Genomic DNA, 6,000 nt, shown 5'->3' with positions numbered 1-6,000 from the left:
TTATTAGGGCCCACTGAGGCTGTGTTCTTGCTTTAGCAAGTAAAGCCAATACATGCTCCCTAGTTATTGTTGGAGGGATTATGGTTGAGGGCATTTCATCGGGTTTAGTTAGGGATGAAAGGTGGTTAAAGTTAGAACTGTATTTGTTCACAAACAGGTACACTATAATCGCCAGGCTCAGTGAATGTGGCACCATTGTGCACCAGTTCAGCACGTTGCTTTCTGCTGTTCTTGAGGTTTCTGACATCGTTGAAGAAGGCCTTATGGTTAGCTTTCACCTGAGAGGCTATTGTAACCTCAAAATTAGCTGTTTTTGACCTAGTCAGCCCTCTTCGTTGCCTGTTTAGTTTGATGAGAGAGTTCCTACCTTTATGGGAATCACCCTTCCTGATTTTTGACATAATTCTTTCCTTTTGTTGTTTATCCTGTTCAATTTGGGATTGCCACTAGGGTGGTTTGTTTTGAGGACTAGTTCTGAACTTACTTTTAATAGGTCAGCAACCTCTATGCAACCACTGATATAGTTGTACTGAGTTTCTGAGAGCAATTCAGCAGTGGCTGCTGTGTTTTATGGGTTTGCAGGGGCACTGAATTTTGACAAACCGTCACTTAAAAAGCAGTTTGCCTTAGAATAGTTCCCGACTGTTACTAGTTTAATGAGGCTACAGAATTGATTTTGATTTCAAAGCAGATACCTTTACAGTCATTTCTTACCAGGCAGGACAAGAAATTTGGGGGAAGGAGGTGGGATTGCTGCATTCTCTCATATTTGCGAGTACAAGGTCCAGTTGGAACTTGCAGTGGGAGTATTCACTATTTGGTTGAGGGTGTTTGTATTTATGAAGACCAGGAATCTCTGTGCCAATAGCTTTCTGGCCATGTAGGATTCCTAGTCTATGGAAAGGTAAAGTTTCCCATGACTAGGTTGTTAGGATTGACGGTAAGCGCATCTAATAGGCCCAAGTATGCATTATGAGCTTCTTGAGAGCATCTATATCATATTATCGTACAAAATAAATAGCAAACACTATTTCATCACACCAATAATATCAAAGCAACAAAATATCTAAAAAATGGAAGAGTGAATTTTTCCCCAGGGAAAAAATTTGCTGCTCCGTAAAAAAAAAAAAAAAAAAACTTAAACACAAATTTAAGTGGGGGCTTTGCCAATGTGGAGGCCTGTGCCCCCCACATCCCCCTACTTAAATATACCAACTTCGAGATCGCACCATAGTGGAGGAAATGGCAAAGTCCCAAAGACGGCCCACCGAATTATTTCCCTGGTAAAAAATTTGATGTTTCGTGACTTCGCTATTTTGCCATTTTAACAGTATCGGATCGACTAAATAGCATTTGTTATTTAGTCCATTCAATACTGTCATATAGACCCTCTTGAAACATGAAGGGTGACCTGTAGCTGACTCGGATATAGGACAGGATTTGGTCTGTGGTGATCTGCACATGGGGATATTCCAGAGTGTCATCCTGCTTGACTAACCTAGAGGTATGCTTGCTAATGATGTATATTGGGCCACCTCCACCTTTAGCATTTGCCTGTCCAGGTACTAGCCTGAATATTGGTTCATGGGTAGGTACTAGGCTATCAGCCCAAGGACCTATGTAAGCCTAGCCAACAAGGTTCCCTGGCTTACGCCACCCAAGAAAGTTATTTTCCTATGCCACTGTCGAGCAGAGACACAGAAGTGATCCTCGGAGTGTATTTCCAATTTCCCATCCACTCAAGAGTTTTCTTGAAGAGTGCTAATGAAGAACTTTGCTGGACATAGATGGGTAGCCTGTTCCAGAGAATGGGAAGTCTCTGGGACAGGAACCTATCCCCTCCAGTATGTCCTGTTTATTGTGGTGACAAGGTTTAGGTCCCTAGAGCATGTAGCTTGGAGGGATTGGGATTTCTTTAGGTGTAGCATGTCCAACAGCTCTGGGTTTGACATAGCTTTATCTGTTAGGCAGAGATCACCTTGGAGTAGGCGATATGCTATGGAGTAAAGCTGGAGTTTTTTGAGACAGTCAGTGTAGGGCATTTGTTTGAGGCCAGTAATCCTCTTTGTGAGGTACTTCTGTGGCCTTTCCAGCTGCTGCAGAATAGTGTGGAAAGCACTGAAATTGTGCACTGCCAAGGTACTGTCTGATGACTTACATCATGTCTCAGCAACTGCGCAGATGTCTATATTCTTGAGTGTAAGGAGAGATTGGAAAGAATGTATATTTTTTTATTTAGACTCCTGGCATTGAGCAGTAACACCTTGAGGTTCAATTGAGTTGATTTAGATATGTTGGTAGGTTTGTCAATTTGTCATTCCCTAAAAAAGGCACTATGAGGGTGGATCAATGTTTAGCCAGCATTAAAATGCCTAGAGGGGACAGGTGCAGTCCATCCTTGGCAAAGCAACATGGGCCATTAACCATGTCCTCCCAAAGCTGCCAAAAATTGGATCCCCTAAGAATGACACCATAAACTCAGACAATTGTTAAAATCAATCATTTTTTGCTCATATTGCAGCATCATCCTCAGTGATGGTAACATGCTGCTCAGTGCTTTGTGACATCATCCTCAGTGATACATTGTATCATCCTCAGTGATGGTAACATGCTGCTCAGGGCTAGGTTCATACTAGCCTGAGACACACAGTCTAAGCTCCATAATCTCTCTCTTCATATAGTCCAGGGAGGTACATCTCAGGTGATTTACATCTACATGGACTCTGATAGAATCGTACTGGTACCTGTGTCATAATGACTTGACACTGTGCGTGATTTGGCAAAGCAACATGGACCACTAACCATGTCCTCCCAAAGCACTCGAGGCACTCCTCAGTATGGAGAAAATCGATATATGTGCAGTAACAGAAACCTGGTTTAAGGCTCCAGAGAGCACCCCCAGCATTACCAGGCCACAACTCATAGCATACATTTCGGCCACAGACCCCAGACCGAAATACAAAAGGCGGGGGAGTATCCATATTCATCAAGGATACCCACACCTCCAGGTTAGTGGCACAGCATGATGCTTCAGAGATTATCCACGTGCAACCGACAATGGGCAAAAATGCAATTCAAATTGTAACTTGTTACAGATCACCCACCATGTCTCATTCTGCATTTCTGGAAACACTGGGCAACATAAAGGTCCTACCAAACACCCTAATATTGGGTGATTTCAACTACCCAAGCATTAATGGGGAGAACTACTCAAGTACTAACTCCCTTGCCCAACATTTGCTAGAATTTATAAACTCAAATGCCCTGGAACAACTGGTCAACACTCCCACCAGAGGTGACAACATATTGGACCGGGACATCACCAACATGGGCAACCAGTGTTCCACACCAGAGGCCAACTCCTTGCTGGTTAGATCTGAGCATAAACAAATCACTTTGGATATCCACATTCCACCCCCACCCCCGAACAAGGAAACCACAGTGAAAAACTTCAAAAGCAAACTTCACATTACTTAAGACGGAGGTGGAAAGTTTTAAAGCCCCCATGCTAAAGGATAATGCTGTCCAAGCTGCAAAATCCTCAACTAATGCATTCTACGGGCACCTACAAGAGTGCATGGATCATGCTATCCCAAGCAAAACCAAGACTCACTCCTCCAAGAAAAGGAAACCAGACTGGTCGACCCCTGCCATAAACAAGCTATACAATAGGAGGAGGAAACTAGTACAGAAAAGAGTAAAATCCCAAGAAGGGAAGATATCCCTGATCAGTATCAGCAAGAAACTATGATCCCTCATAAAACCATCCAAGGCAAGCTTTGAAAGAAAACTTGCCAAGGACTCCTAAGATAACCACAAGACATTTTTTAGCTATGTCAAGAATCTAAGTGGAAATGCTCAGATCTGCTTGGAGATAGTGCAGAATGGCACAAAATACACTGAACCAACCGATATTGCCAACATTCTGGCAGACAAGTTCAGTGCAAACTTCACCCCCCTTCTAACCCCCAAAAGGGCCCATAACCATACCAGAAGAATGTAGAGCCCATAAAATCACAGACACTCAGGTTAAAATAGCCCTCTCCAAAGCCAAAAACACAGCATCAATGGGACCGGATGGTGTTCCAGGCTGCGTCCTACATAAGATCAAAGACGAACTAATCCCTCACCTAAACACACTGTTCAAACTTAGCCTCTCCACAGGCTACGCATCCATAGAGTGGTGCACAGCAACGGTTATTCCACTCCACAAAGGTGGAGCCACAACAGACCCCAGGAACTATCGCCCTATAAGCCTGACTAGATTGGTCTGCAAGGCAATGGAGCGCATCATCATGGTACTCATTAACAGAGACACTGGGAACCTCCAAACACTGGACCCTATCCAATTCGGCTTTGTTAAGGGCAAATCATGCCTCCTAAACCTGGTGGACTTCTTTGAGACAGTTACCAAGGCTATAGACGAGGGAAAGGTGGTACACACAGCCTACTTAGACCTCACAAAGGCCTTCAACATCATTCCCCATTCTGGTATTATAGACAATCTCACCAGCCTGAATATAAACCCCTATGTCACAAGATAGGTTGCCAAATGCCTCACAGACAGAACCCACATGGTGAGAGTTGCGGGAGCTAGGTCTGACTCTAAACCTGTTACAAGTGACGTTCCCAGGGCTCAGTCCTAGGTCCCCTCCTGTTCCCGCATATACTTCTCAGAGGTACAGACAAGCACAGGAGGACTATAGCTGACCAAGTTCACAGATGGCTGCAAACTAGGGGTATAATTGACTCACCAGCTGACACAGACATCCTCCAAAAGGGTCTCACTGAGACAAATATCTGGTGTCAAAATTATGGCCTCAAGCTAACAATAGTGCATAGTTATTCCCTTTGGAAATAACAAAGTACCTACAAACTACCACATAGGTGGTAGTCCCCTAAATACGGAAAACGTAATAGGAGATCTGGGGATGCAAATAGATACTAATCTCTCCTTTGATAATCACATTGCCAAAGTGGTTAGCAAATCCTTCTACGTGGCCCACCTAATCACAAAAGGGTTTGCATCCAGATCAAAAGAGGTCATTGTGCCCCTCTACTCATCACTCATCAGACCCATCATGGAGTACAACGTCCCGTTTGGGATGTACCTTAGAAGACACCTACAGCAGCTGGAAAGACCACAGAAGTACCTCACCAAGAGGATCATTGGCCTCAAACAGATGCCCTATGCAGCTCGAATGAAGAAACTCTAGCCGTACTTGGTTGCATACCGCCTGCTCAGAGAAGATCTCTGCCTGACATACAAGGCCATGTCCAACCCAGAATTGATGGACATGCTCCACTTAAAGAAAACCTTATCCCCTCAAGCCATACGCTCTAGGGATCTAAACCTCACCACAACAATAAATAGGACATGCTGGAGGGAAAGATTCCTGTCCCAGAGACTTCCTATCCTTTGGAACAAGATTCCAATCTACATTAGGCAGAGCTCCTCGCTAGCACTCTTCAAGAGAAACCTTGACGAGTGGATGGGAAACAGAAAGTTTACCCCGGGGATCACTTCAGTGGCTCTGTTGGACAGAGGCACAGGGAACTAATCTAAGGGGGTGGCGAAAGCCAACACATTCAGGCTAGGCTTCTAAATGCCTTTGGGCAGATAGCCTAGTACCTACCTATGAATCTATGGTATATTCTAGCTCCAGATAAGTAACTAACATTCATCTTCTCCTCGTTCAGCCTGGTTAGAGGGGCATCAGTATGTCTTAGAATAGAGTCCCTATGATGACAGTCTTGGGAGGTGTGTTCACTTTCTTTAGGGGCTTTGTGACTGTACATGTGGAGTCACGTGCTTTTTTTCTGAGTGCCTTTGGGCATTCTGAGGCATAGCTTTGCCAATCGGCTGTCTAAGAAATCATTGCTTAGGAAGATAGAGCGGTTGTAAGTGACTTAGCATACCTTAGTCTATGTATATGTTGTGTACTGTCTAAGACAGATGTTGTGTGCATGCTTGCAACAACCTGATGCGTGCTTGTATGC

This window comes from Protopterus annectens, chromosome 8.part0 (genome assembly GCF_019279795.1).
Source record: "Protopterus annectens isolate FY-2018-M chromosome 8.part0, PAN1.0, whole genome shotgun sequence".
Lineage (NCBI taxonomy): Eukaryota > Metazoa > Chordata > Ceratodontiformes > Protopteridae > Protopterus > Protopterus annectens.
The sequence above is the reverse complement of the archived record's forward strand: the minus strand, read 5'-3'. Positions refer to the sequence as shown.